Source organism: Danio rerio, chromosome 7 (assembly GCF_052040795.2).
Source record: "Danio rerio strain M-AB ecotype USA chromosome 7, GRCz13ab, whole genome shotgun sequence".
In the NCBI taxonomy this organism is placed as follows: Eukaryota; Metazoa; Chordata; class Actinopteri; order Cypriniformes; family Danionidae; genus Danio; species Danio rerio.
Window position 1 is genome coordinate 47,627,530 of NC_141027.1, and position 14,971 is coordinate 47,642,500.

General features: G+C 36.1%; 1 protein-coding gene and 1 long non-coding RNA gene across 3 annotated transcripts in view; one reads left to right on the plus strand and one right to left on the minus strand.

Annotated features, from left to right (window-relative positions):
* tshz3b (teashirt zinc finger homeobox 3b) overlaps window positions 1–1,156 on the minus strand; it is a 55,151-nt gene extending 53,995 nt beyond the window's left edge. For both annotated transcript variants that reach the window (XM_087259688.1, XM_087259689.1), the window contains exon 1: window positions 130–1,156. The gene's annotated coding sequence lies outside the window, so the exon portion shown is untranslated. The remainder of the gene's footprint in view (window positions 1–129) is intronic.
* The window catches only part of LOC103911415 (uncharacterized), a 22,572-nt gene continuing 8,112 nt past the window's right edge, over window positions 512–14,971 (plus strand). The window contains exons 1-2 of the long non-coding RNA XR_015496152.1: window positions 512–743; window positions 8,182–8,222. This is a non-coding gene — a long non-coding RNA (uncharacterized LOC103911415). The remainder of the gene's footprint in view (window positions 744–8,181; window positions 8,223–14,971) is intronic.

Here is a 14,971-nt window from a genome sequence, read left to right on the forward strand (position 1 = left end):
TTGACACTTACATAGGCATGTAGCAAATCGACAATCTGAGTTAACGTTTTTTGTTTGAGCGTAAAGCCAGTGCAAGGCAGGCAGCAGTGATCAGTGATTTACAAACATAAACATCAAAGCTTTACTTACGCGATTGCCCGAATAAACGTGTTATCCATGAGGAATCCTTCTGAGTAATCGCATACAATTTGAAAAGCCCCCCCAAAAATACAAAAAAAAAAAAAAAAAAAAAAACGAGCGCTGCTGTCGCCGATAGCTTTCTGTGAAAATCCCAAAGACTCCAAGTGCCCACCGTCTTTCAAACGTCCATCTCTTTCATAATAAACAAACCGGGGGAAAGACAAAAAGCTTGAAGGAGGAGATGGACGGACTTGTCGCCCGCGCGCTGCCTCGTTTGCTTATTTTGTCCGCGCGCGTTGGGAATCCGCTGAGAGAATCGATGCGATAGGTGTTTGATTGGGTATTCCTGCTTGTAATAACGCACATCAGAAGGAGGGGATGGACTCGGGCTGCGCCTCAGCTGCTGCTGCTGCGAGAGCATGGATCACTGAGCTATTGCCAAACACTTTCTTGGCCGCTAATAGCACTTTTTTAGCCTTCTTTGTGGGGCTTGTAGCAGGTATTTAAAAACAGCAACGGGCGAAGCAGACGCGTCTTCCTCTCGCTCCCGAGACGCCTTTCTCTCCTCTAATGTCACTTTCGAAAATCCGTTGTTTTCTTCACAGAATGGACTTTTTAAGACGGTAAGATCAACATTTTTTCAAATATGTCCATCTACTTAAGACAAAAAATAGCAAGTGTTATGAAAGAGACAGTTTTATGCGTAAATTGGAGTCAGTGTAAAGTCATTTGTAGTGGAGAAATGGCGAAGTTGTCCGTTTTGGATGAGGAGATTGGAACTGTGAGACTCCTCTCTGTTTACTAGCTGAGGGTGAGTTGTTGTCAGACTCTGCCTCCTCCACTGAAGTCCTCGTCTTCTCCTGGAGCTCCTGCTGTCTCCTCTCACATCTCACCGCGGAGGGAACCGCGTCGAGTCCTCGGGAAAAGGGGGGCAGTCGGGAAGTCGCAGCGTTCAGTAAAACCCCCTAAAAATGTCCAGAACCTCTTGAATGTCCGCGCGCCGAGCTCACAGGGGCAGATTGAAAGGGAAGAGAGCGGTCTTTCAAGGATCCGGGATGTTTTTGCCCAATCTCACTCACTCGTGTGTGCATGCCGTTAGATCCGCCCAAGCATCTGTCCGTCTAACCATTGGCGCATCCATCAGTGTCACACACACACAGACACACACACGCCGCACGGAGTCGCTTTAACTACGGGCAGCTTCTCTTCTTCATCAAACCACTGATAAAGCAAGATTACAGTGCTGAGTGGGGGAGGCTTTGCGATTTTGTTTCGTTTAAGGAATAATGAGCTTTATAATTACGATAGCGCTAATGGGTAATCGGAAACTAAGTGGCAAGTCTATGTGCACGAGAGTGGATTTGAAAACTTTAGCGGAGAAATGTTTCTATAGCCACAATGTTACGCGTTTATAATAGTTTACCAACGAGTATGCTAAATCGCATTGGTTTTTGCGTTAATCGGATCAGATATTCATAAGCTAGCATATAAGAATTATTTACCCTTTATTTATTTACTTTCTTTAACAAAGTCTGACACTACTTTTTAAATTCTCTTTTGCAGTTTTCACGGTTGGGGTAAATCTTTTACTAGTTTATTTTATTTGCTATGAATTACAGCTTTATTTAAAATTTATTCTGGACTGCTGTGTTCATTTTTAGGGCCATATTTCAACGATAGTTTTAGTATGAGCATGTGACCACTGACGAAAAAACCTAATTAGGCTATATCATTAAATCTTGTTTTGAACTCCGAATTTAGTTGACTACGTCTCTAAAAAGCACTCTAAAGTATGAACCTTTACAAAAAAAAAAAATTTGTCTTAAAGACTATATAACATAGACAGGTAATATTTTTCCTCAGCTTTGTACTTTGTGAAGTGTAGATGCATGGGCCTATATCCAAATAATAAAACAAATAAATACAAGCAATTAGCAAAGAATAAAATGGAATCTTCTTGTAATAACTACAAGTTATAACTAAGTGTGTGTGTGCGCGTTTCTGTGTGTGTGAAACAGAGAACAGCTGCACATATGAACGTGAGCGCGCAGTTCAGTGTATCCCGCCCCCTTTTTATGTGCTTATCCTAAAATCCCCAAAATGTTCGATTGTAAATTACATCGACTTGGGAAGTTTTGCATTATTATTTTGCCAAAAATGACAACACTAACTGTGATTGTTCTCAGTTACTCAAAGAGAAGAAAAGGTACGTCACATTTTTATTTCACTTCATTTTTTTCTGTTTCTTATGTGTATATTCTTCATGCGTCTAACTGAGTGTGTTTCAGTCTGTCCTTTATGTGGTGAACTGTTAAAATATCAAATAACCACTGTTTCCTTTATCAAAAATTAGATGCATCTGTTTAACGTTAAATGTAGGCCTAGCAAATTATTGCATCTTAAGCAAAAGTCTTTAACTATTATATGTTTATTTATTTATTTACTTAACTTATTATTATTACTATTATTATTATTATTATTACCTTACTTAATGAACAGTTCTCCACATTTTAGAATATGCAGATGTCTGATCTATTGTTGTTGAATAAGGGAAAGACAAAGTGTCATTAGAAATAACTATTGTTCTTAAAACAAAAGGCAAAGTTTATTCTTTAATGAACCATTTACAATTAAATGAAGCTTATCTTTATTCCTTCAAATGCTGGCTTCATTTTGTTTTATTACAGTAGGCATTGCTGACACTATTTATAGAGAACGAGAGAGAAAGAATATTTGTATCATAAATAATGAGTTATTTAGCACCACTTGGAGGCTCGTTTTAATTGCCACATGGGCGGAAGACAACAAGGACGCTAATATGTTTTATTTGCCGCAATAACATGGCTCGTGGTGGCTTTGTTAAACATTACTGGTTTAAACTGTTGTTAATTCAGTTTCAAGAAGTAACTTTTCATTACATCAAATTTCTTGTCGAATATGAAGAAATAAGTGCAAGTGTGATGTGATCAAGAACACAGATGAGGTCTCGTTCTCAAAAAAAGTTACTATAACTTTAAAATTCATAAACAAATATCACAAAATGATAGCACGAATAAAATAATAAATACATCAATTGTATTAATTGTGCTTTTGTTATCATTGCCTCCACATATTAGTACAGCTTTCGCAAGTCGGAGAGATTTAAGAGTTCTTCTCTACCTTTAAACTGTGAACAAAGTCTGAAATAGCCCCTGTGGATACGAGTCATAAAGCTTGGCAGCATAACTTTAATCTCACACATATTTATAATACACTTTATCGTCTAAAATAATATTTTATTGGAATGTTTAAGTCTATTTTAATTTAAAACCGGAGATTAGTCTAATACATTTCATCTGTCCACACTCAGACTTTAGCCTCAGCTCTCTCATCATTTCAATGAGTCTGGTTTCCAAAAGCGTCTAATGCAAACACGAAATTAAAGAAAAAGTGAGTAAACATAAGAAATAAATACTTTTTGCGCACTTTTTTTACAAGCATGAACATTTCTGTTCGTGTGCATTTATCCTAATTCGCCTGAACAACTTTTAATTAGAAAAAAAATCGGTCTTAAATCGTTTCATTGAATTTAATCTAAGCCACCGCAGTCACATAAATTGAATAGTCATTTCGTTTTACTCTTTGTGCGATGAAATTTGCGAGAAGTTTAAGATGGGGAAAAAACGTCAGTTGCGTATTACTTCATCATTTAATCAATCAGCCCCTTTGTAAAGCCGCAAATTCATTCATTAAAATATAAATAACTTGATAACTTGACGTCGGTTGTCTCGTTGTAGCCCTGTACTAAATGCAAAAAAAAAAAAAAAAAAAAAAAAAAGTTCATCATATTTCCAGACGCTTTATAATCTCTCTCCACTTGAACACCTGTTTTCCATTTCGTGATTCCTCTCAGAGCACAAGCTGACACGACACAGATCCACAGGAGGGATCACAATTTATCCAGCATCTCAGTATATACGATCATATAAAGTCGTGCGACAACATGATTTCTACTCCTGCAGAAACTGTTAACTTGAGTCAGTCTGTTCGTGAAATCCAGGTCGGGGTTCGTTTATAAGCCACTTACTTAATTAACATTGGCCACTAAGTGTATTTGAAGCATATTATAACCTTTTTTAAAATCATAAAGAAAAAAAAAATTAGCATACATAAAACATTTTATTTATTTATTTATTTATTTATTTATTTATTTATTTATTTATTTATTTATTGTCAATTTACTGATAAAGTTTAAGGCTGTTATACTTAATAGCAGCATTATGTAAATGATTTGTCATCCTTTAAAATATATTAAAAGTAATTTTCTGTATTCAGTAGAATTGGAACAAATCCTTTGCAATGCATGCATGTTATGATATCTTAAAGTGTGGTCAGCATTACTGATGGCATTGTTGATTATATATACTGATATCATACCGACAAGAGCGGGTTTATATGGAGCAGAGGCTCGGTTGGATGTTGGATGTGATCGATATATGAGTGGAGAGCATTAGTCATCAGTCAGACGAGGAGAGCTGAAGTTAAAGTTGAAGTTGAGGTTTATTGGCTGCTCTAACCGGGGATTTGTCTTGCTGAGTTGCTCCAAACATTAAACACAACACAATATACAATATAAAACACAACAATATGGTATGGAGCATCATAACAAAGACAGGTTAGACCCAGGGGAGCAGCAGGAGCTCATTGTTTCGAGGAACATCTCTTATGAATAAAGGTTAATATACAGCGACACCACCCATGAGAATAGGAGACCCAGCTGTGTTAGGCCAGGGTCAGTCTGATCAGACAAGACCCACGCAGCATTAGCTCAGCTTGGTACCAGGCCATATATTTATTTATTTATTTGTGTGGTTCGAAGAGGGGAAGTGTTTTTACCATCATATCCTTACCTTCTGAAAAACAATGGCTAGGACTAGATCCTGAGCAGCTGTAAAAAGCATGTGTGGTAATTATAACTAGGAGATTTCCCGCTTCTGGAGCTCACGCTCTCCTGCACCGCGCATCTTCACGGCACACTTGTTCCTAGTAGTGTGTGTAAAGAGGCTAGGCATCAGAGAGATCTCCTCAAGAGAGACAAAACATTTACTCAGTTACACACAGCAAATGCCTATACAAGAAATGGCAGATCCCATATTAGGGAGATTTCTTTTCTCCTTCTGTCTGTTAACATTGGCAGTTTTACATTTCGCTTGCTCTTTCTTTCATTTGAAGTTTTAATGAATCTCTGATACAATAATGATAAATTATTTTTAATGTAGCAGGTTATACAGTTTAGTACAAGATGACATTTAAAATGTAAAAGTAAATACTAGAAATTGTCTGTATATAAAGTCTTTAGTGTTTTGTTGTGTACATATTTAGTTGGCTTTAAATATAACTTTATATCACTAACAGAAGTTCTGTTTATAGTTTATTAAAGTGTAATTAATTAATAGTGCTGCTCAGCATAACTGAGAACACCACATTTTGAAAATGAAGATTTTTCTCCATTTCTCAGTGAATATATGTAAAATAGTTTGGTGCATTTGAACAAAACAGATTTATTAAACAGATATATTTATATAATTTTAGTCACAGAACATCTTTAGAAATGGAAAAATGAGACATTTAAATTTAAGCTAAATTTTGACAAAAAATTACAAACTACAAAATTTCAACATTTTATATTTGTTTTGTTTCTCTTGCTCTTTAATAATAATAATAATAATAATAATAATAATAATAATATTTTCCCTAACATATAAATTTGATCTACTAATTTTCGGACTGTTATTGTAAACTATTTAGTTGGATAAGCTCCAGATTTGGCTTCAGTACTGACTACTGATCTTATGTATCTGCACATGCACGAATATAACATTGTAAAGCTTCCAATAGAAAATATTAATTCCAATGAGAGATTTGTGAGGGGTGTACTTGTATATGCTGAGCACTGTATATGCATATTGTCTTGTTTATTTTCAGTTGAGTTTCTTCATTCTGGATACTGGAGTCAGTCTAATTAGATATAAAAGAGCAAACGTCCTCTTGATTTTAGTAATATCAGTTATTTTTGACCTTGTGGGGACGTTTATTGTTTTATTTTATTTAGTCATTATGAAAACAGCTTATAAATCATACAGTAATGCATTTCCTGTTGTAATTGGGTATAGGTGTAGAGTTGGGAATATGATAGGCCATTTGTACAGTATAAAAAATATTTACAGTAAGAGGTCCCTACAAAGATAGAATACAAGTGTGTGTGAAAAAAAAACACATTTTATTTTTTTTCCGTTACACGTTACAGGTACCACTCTGAAGATTAAAACATAAAATATGCATTAAAAAAATACCTCATTTTTTTACTATTTATGCTGAGAATTTTGTTAAAAATCTGCGGATTTATGCTGAATTATTTTGGGAGTATCATAACTAAAAACTTAATAAAAAAATACTTTTTCAACTTTTATTTAATGTTTACAATGCAAATCCAATTGGATCTACTTATTTGGTAAAAAAGCAAGTCTCTCACATAATATTTCAACTAAAATACATAAAACATATTAATTTTCATATTAGTCAATATTATTACTGAAATTAATTTAAAAACTGAATAAATATACATTTACACACATTTACACAAGTAGACTCCATGATGGGCCAAAAATTCTGCGGAAATCTGCAGATTTCTGCACGTGCAGATTCCGTGGGCCTACTCATTACCCTACAATAAGTATCTGTTGTTAAAAAGTATTACACATAATTAAATGTACAATTACACTGTAACAAAGACAACATATGAGGTCGTGTAACCAAAATACTATTTTGACAACTACGTCATATTTTTAATTGTGTCTTAAGTATCCAACTTACAAGAACTGGCCTCAAGTCATTACATTATTATTATTATTCAGCTCGATCTCATTTGATTTCATTCATTTGAAAATGTATGATTTAAATAGGAGGTGTTTCTACAAACCCCACCCCTAATCCTTCCCCTCATTGGGCTAAAAAGCACGAATGAGACAGTACAACTTAATACAAATCAGCCACTCAGTCAAAAAGTTATGACCTGACATGTGTTGTTGTTGTTATCACAAATGCACATATAGACTGTAGCTAACTATCCCACAAATAAAAACTGGTTCACAATGCATCTAGTTTGTCTCCCAATTGTTGTTCAACCCTGAAAGTTGAAGTGCTCTCAGAGGAAGAAAAGGACTGCAGGCCTCTTCAGAGAGGCGCAATATTTCCTCTGCCTCTCACCGCTGATGTGTCTCACACTCTGGTATGTCCTTCTTCCTCAGAAGAGGAACCTTAAGTGTTGGGGGCTGCTCTTTTGTCTCTCTCTCTCTCTCTCTCTCTCTGACTCCTTCTCTCTTTCTGGGTGTGCTAGCTTGCAGGGTTGAGAGGGCAAGTGCTGACCAGCCCTCTTTCTCTGCCTGTTACTAGGTCATGGAGCGCCCCCCTCCCCGCTCTCATACCTCTTTCTCCAGCACCTTCCCATCCTCTGCCACCAGGGAGAGGGTAATTTAAGCCCTGCTTGATATATCCAATTCATCACTGTCCCACAGACCCGCTTCAAAATTAAAGTCTGATCTACAAAGTTAAAGCAGGTTGAGATAAAAATTGGCATAGGTCAGAGAAGGAGGGAGCAGTCAAAACACGTGGTGCTTTTTCATCTCTTTTGATTTATGCTTTCAGAGAAAGGCAGCGGAAAAATTAAAACATTAGCCGGTTTGATCAGGTGTGCTGTATGTTGCGGTCATCAAAATCAAAAACTGTCAAATCAGGTGCAGGTTAGATTGGAAGGAATGTTTACCTTTGAGGTTTGATGTCTGGGTGTGGTAAAGATACATTCATACTATACAACTCAGGTTTAAAAGAGTAGTTTGCCTAAATTTTATGTTATTAAAAAAGAAACTGTTATCATTTAACCCCTCATGTTGTTCCAACCCTGATTGAGATTCTTTTGTTGAACATAACATAGCATGTTTTGAAAAATCCCTTTCTTTTCATTCAAGTCAGTGCTAATCAAAATTGTTTGATTATTAACATACTTCAAACATTCTCTTTTTTCAGCTAAAAGAAAATAGGTCATGCAGGTTTGGATCAACATCAGGGTGAGTATTATGACATAATATTTTTGGAACTCCCTCTTTAAAAGTAAAAAAGCTGAATTATGTTGGTTACAGATGGTTTTAAAAATGTATTATCATCTCATTCCCAAGGAAGAATGTTTAAATATAATGATTATATATTTAAACATTCTTCTTTGAGAATGAGATGGTATTACATAAGTACACTCTTCACAATTATATCTATTAAATTCCTCTTTTTAATAGGAAGCTATACAATATTATATTTGTACATATAAATTAGTCAGCTCTGAAGCCAATTCTGGAGCTTATCTAACAAAATAATCCACGATAACGGTTCAAAAACTAGTACACCCAAATTTATGTTATAGAAAATTATTAAATACAAAATTTAAAAAAGATGAAAAATCAAGAGAAACAACAACAAAAAAAAAGAAAAAATTGAGTTGAAATTTTGTAGTTTGTAGTTTATTTTGTTGCAATATTTAGCTTGCATTTATTTGTATTTATTATCTTTCAGTTTCTCAATATGTTTGGTTGACTTAATTATTATTATAATAAATTTATCTGTTTAATGAGTCTGTTTTGTTTAAATGCACTGAAATACATGACTTCTATTCACTGAGAAATGGATTTTTTTTTTAAATGGGGTTTATTTATTTATGCTGAGCACTGTATATATATATATATATATATATATATATATATATATATATATATATATATATATATATATATATATATATATATATATATATATATATATATATATATATATATAACAAACATATTATTTTTAATTATTATTATTAATATTATTTTTAATTATTTTTAATCATTTATTATTTCATCATAGATTCCATGACATTTCATCTCTGGGGAGTGCTCTGCATTTCAGATTTAATATTTTAAAAGACTTAAATTCTTGCAAAAATAAAGAAATAAATTAATTAATTAATGAAAATTGTATTAGAAATGATAAAAAGCTTGTTATTATATGTTAAAGAAAATAAAGAAAACAATATTTTTTCCTTTTAATTTTTAATTCTAAAAATATGCTCAAAATATGTCCCAAAGAATTCAGTTCAAATGACATGCTTTAACTCAATAGTTTCCTGGTTTGATGTAAGCACCAGTATTGACCATGTGCATTTTTTTTGGATCTTGAAAGCATTTTCTTCAGATTATCATTGGTCGAAACAGACAGTGATTGAATCTCCCAGGCAAGATAAAGATTTTGTGGTGTGTGTTTTGTGCTGGAGATGTATGATGGGCAACTGTGATTGCACGATGAATGCACAGATGTGGGTGAAGAGCTTGATTATGACTGAACGCTTGACTTTGATGTAGTGGCGAAAGAATGACCAAAGTAAAAGAAAACAACTTTCAGTTTAATGGGCTCATGGAACTCTGTCTGATTGGACGGAATGACGTAAAGCAGCCATGAGTCAGTCGTGATTGAAGGAACATGTGAGTGTGTGTGTGTGCGGCACGGTGTGCGGTTGGGGTGGAGGTACTAGTATCAGCTCTCAAGAAAGACCGATTGTTAGTGTGTGAGAGAGGAAGCGAGTGTGTCTTTGCGTGTATGACCGCAGACATAAAAACGTGTGTGTGTGTAAAACGGCACGTTTTGGTTCGTTTTGTGCGTGTGCACAAGCCTGCATGTGATTGCCTTGCATCTCCGTGTGCGGGACCTGATCCACGGTGCTGTATGGTAAACAGGAACGTTTTCCCTGGAAGGAGGAATTTCCCCCAGCAGCCCCCTATAGCAGTAATGGTGGTGGTAATGAGCTGCAGCTGTCAGAGCTCTTTCCGCCTCTCGTCCCTGATTCATGTTCCTGCCGCACAACATCTACAACTGGAACAAATGTTTACCCCAATGAAAACCAGACAAACACGGCCGGCCCGGCTCACAGCTCCTAACGGAATAACTAATAGCCCCAGCTCTGTTTTAGTGCTAATAATGATGCAACCGAACTCTGAAACACAGACCTACAAGGTCAACAGCGCTGACCATCAAACAAAGCAGTCGTTATTTCAAGACCTGGATTTATTTGACCTAAAATTTGATATTATTTGCCACCATCTTCTCGCAGAATGCACTGCAAACCATATATTGTTTCTAAAAGCCAGCCGTTCCAATCAAGGCATATGTGTGTTTTTATAGAGCAGATGGAGCTTGACTCATTCTGGCTTCCTGACTGGGTTTCCTCCCAGTATTGGGCTCCCATGAGGTTGATATTACTAGAGAGCGCAATCTATATCCATTGGAATGAGTGTCATGATTCAGGGATCGGGGGTGAGTCACTGATTGTGACTGAGCTGGAGCGGGATAATCCGAAATGTGTTTTCATAACTTTTTATAAGTTGCCGTCGTTATACTGCCGTTTAAATATAGCGGCTGTCTTTTCGCATTCCGCTCAGCCGTTTTTCCCTTTTGCGCGTGACATTCTTACATCCTTTTTTATTGTGGCTGTTTTCCTTTCTTCTATTCATAATAAAGAATCGAACGCATTAAGTGATGTAGGGAGATAAAGCGCCTCGGAGTGTGTTTGTGTGTTTACCCCATGCGGCCATTAATGCTACGGCTGCGTGCCAGCGATGACATTAATCCATTAATCACACTTTTTTCTTTTCTTTTTTTTTGTATTTGTGCAGGCCTGTTTTATTAATTAGGTGTGATGTAACGCTGATACAACCTCGCTCTGTCAGACTTCCTTCCTCATTACGCACACAAACTCCCATCAGCCACCTGTCAAAAGACTCCACCCTGGAAATCAGAGTCTGGAAAGTGTAAGAAAAGACATGGCGACTGTGACACCGGGAGAAGGAGGGAGAGATTAGAAGTTGGGGAACAAAATAATAGGGGTTTGCAAACTAGGAAAGAGTGCTGGAAAAAGGGGGAAACAAAAATCAAAGATCAGCCGCATTAGAGCCGCAACCTTTCTTCCTCTTTGCCTCTCTCTTTTTCTGCTGTCTTGTCAAGCGTGTGAGAGCCACTTCACTATGCTGGTGTTTATCTTAGGCTGACATTCTCTGCTCCATCTATTTTTCAGCCCTCCTAAGCAGAAGCTTCACCTCAAAACACTCCAGGGGAGTTTAATGACAAAGAGAATAAATATACTTACCATAGGGACAAAGCTGAGTGGATACAGTAAGTGTAATAACAGCATACATATACATTGTCAAACACTTCTTTTCTATAAAATCAGTGCATGTTTCCTCATTTTTTTAGAGCAGGTAATATTGACAGATCTTGATATAATTCTACCTTTAAAGTGTATTAAACCAGTTCATTTAAAAATGAACATTACCTCATCATTTACTCTCTGTCATGTGTTTTTAAATCTTTAAGTTTCTTTTTTTTTTAACACGCCATAAGATATTTTCCCGAATGCTGGTTGCTGGCACCCATCAAACTCCATAGTAGGGAAAAAAATACTATGGAAGTCAATGGGTACCAGCAATCAGTATTTGTCAAAGTATCTTAGGCCCTGTTTAAACTGCCAGATAAATGTGACCCAAATCCTCATAGGTGACACAGATCAGATCTGTTCTATGACCAAACACGGAAAAAAAAAAAAAAAAAAACTCATGCATTTAGATATTCAGATATCGGTTTCAGGCCTTTTTCATATGTGGAAATTAATGGCCTTCTTCATATGTAGAAATGAATAGGATATAAGTCGGATATGTGACAATGCGACTATCATGTAAACAGGCAGATCGGATTTATTGAGGTATTCCGATTTGTACGTCATAAACTTGCGACAATGTAGTGCTTCTCCCCATTATAATGACGTAGAAAGAAGAGCATGAGTGTGCTCATTCTAAAATTTTAGACCCACTGCTCCTCATTAAAGCCCGTCACAATTTGCTCCAGCCATACCTGAGATCTCTCTCAGACCCACAAATTCCTCTGAATGGTGGAGAACATCATATATAAACTATAGGTGCAAACTGCGATGACGGCCCTTTCCCTCCTTCTCCGCCTCAAAATCATTTTAAAGTTGGGCGAACTGAGCATATTTCGCATATCTAAATGCAAGACAATTTTTGTCATTGTGGCTAGTGTGGCGCGGTTGCAAGAATCTGTCTTTACGCATGCACAACATCATAAATTTAGGGCTTAATTTGTGCCGGAACACGCTGGATCCACATCTGGCACCTCATTTTACCGATCCCCCTCCTCAATAGCCCCCCTCCCCCGTTTGCTGTTCACTTTCTTCCGCAACTCCCCAACCCTCTAAACTTTCGTCCACGACAGCCCCTTGCTCTTCACTTTCATCCACAACAGCCCTGTGCCATACACCGCCAAACATCACCAACCCCCTTCCCACTTTTGTGCGCGACACTTTTCCATTCTTGGGTAACATGGCGGACACGTCACCGCGATCTGTTCCGGGACTTCGTAATTCACAAATTAAGCACTATGTGAATTGTATGGCAAGTGTAAACACATGAATCGGATATGGGTCACAATTAAAACAACGTGTAAATGGCCAAGCCAAAAAAATCTGATTTAGGCAACAAATCAGAATTGGACATCAAGACCTGACAGTGTAAACGAGGCCTTATTTTGTGTTAAACTGTACAAAGAAACTTAAATAGGTTCAGAGTAAATGATGACAATTTTCATTTTCTAAACTATCCCTAAACAATTAACTTCAAGTATGCTAAAAATAAATTAGAAATCTTATATTTATAAGGTGTAATTATATTTACAAATATTTATCCATTTTGAGTTTGGCCTCTTATGGTGTCTGCGTCGAAAGTAAATTTTCAAAATAATTTTATGTGGCGACATCTGATAAAAAAAGGGAATACACCGGAAAGTCAGATAACTTTGTACATGTAGAAACCATATCTGTTATAATGATCTTAATCACATTAAATCACACAAGTAATGTCAAATTAATCACACAAGTAATGTGTTTACTTTAACATATGTAAAAAAAAAAAGTATAATAATAAAATAAACAGCTGCAAGCAGCGCTGACAGGGACTTCACTCCCGTTTACCACTGCCTGGCTGTTTTATGATGACAGAGAACAGTGGGCATTATAAGTTGCATGACAATTTCAGCTATTTGTGCCAAACTAAATCCTTTTTGAGACAGGAATCTTATTAAACGTGTGATCTTGGGAGCCAATCGCACATTGTATGTCTGAGTTATGACAAGGTCTTTGTCCATGGCAAAACATTGAAGTTTGTCAGACCATCACAGACACTCTCTTCTACAAAAGTATATAGGTGGGGCTGTAGAGCCATTTTGCCACACATGGTTTTGAAACCTATCAAGTGTAAATGCTTGTCACTTGTGTGTGCGCAAAGTGAGTTTTTGTGTTTGTTTGGACCCTCACAATAGCGAGTTATTGGATGAAAGAATATTAATAAGACGAAATGGAGCAATTACAATTGGGTCCTCGTATCACAGGTGCTTGGTCCCTTATAAATTGTTAAAATGTGAATGAGTGTTATATCATCATTCAGTGCAAGATATTCATTCATTCATTTTCTTTTTGGCTTAGTCCCTTTATTAATCCGGGGTCACCAAATCGGAATGAACCGCCATCTTATCCAGCACGTTTTTACACAGTGGATGCCCTTCCAGCTGCAACCCCATTACTGGGAAACATTCACACACACATACACACTATGGACAATTTAGCCAACCCAATTCACCTATACCGCATGTCTTTGGACTGTGGGGGAAACCGAAGCACCCGGAGGAAACCCACGCTAACGCAGAGAGAACATGCAAACTCAACACAGAAACGCCAGCTGACTCAGCCAAGCTCGAACCAGCGACCTTCTTTCTATGAGGCGACAGCACTACCTACTGCAAGATATATTTATTTAAATATGAAACACACTTAAACTTGTTCTAAAAGTACTGTAAATAATAAAAATAAAAATATTTAAAAAAGTAAATATTAAAATGCGTTATAATGTATTGTTTATTGTTAATACATAATACATTTTGTTTATATATATATATATATATATATATATATATATATATATATATATATATATATATATATATATATATATATTTTTTTTTTTTTTTTATATATATATTGAAATGTTTAACTGTTAAAATAACTTGAAAGAATGGATCATATGGAGTAAATAAATAATTAAATAAAGATTGGTTCTTTAACACAGCCGAGAGGAAAACAAGATCCCACTCAATAAAGTAATCACATTACAGCTCAACCTATTTGGCACATTGATTTTGAATATATACCTGATCAGAGGATGAATTTAAATACCTGTATTAGCATACAGACACACACACACACTAACACACACTATCAGATGTCATCATGTTGACCCCAGACTGTCGTGGTTTACAGTGAGAGACTTGGAGACCCAGAGGCTTGTCTTTACAGCCCAATGATTAGCATTCCCGTGGCTGAACCCAGACGCTAGAAAAAGTGACACCGGAGAGCTGCCTACTGTATGTTTCCTGCCAGTGTAAATCAGCACTTCCACATATTCTCCTGACGGCCCTTCGAGAGTTATACAGGGCAAGTTTAAAATGCACAACCACAGATCGTATCAGAAAAGACCTAAGACTACCGATTAAGCATGTAGATTTGCATAAGCATGATGCAATTGCTGTACTTTTTATTTTAAAGTATGCTCAAAATTAAACATTTAATTCAAAGTAGATATTTCTGTAGGTATTGACACTGAAATGTGCAATGTTTTTGCCTTGTAAATACCAAATATGGCTGAATGAAAAGGCAAAAGTTTTTTAGTTT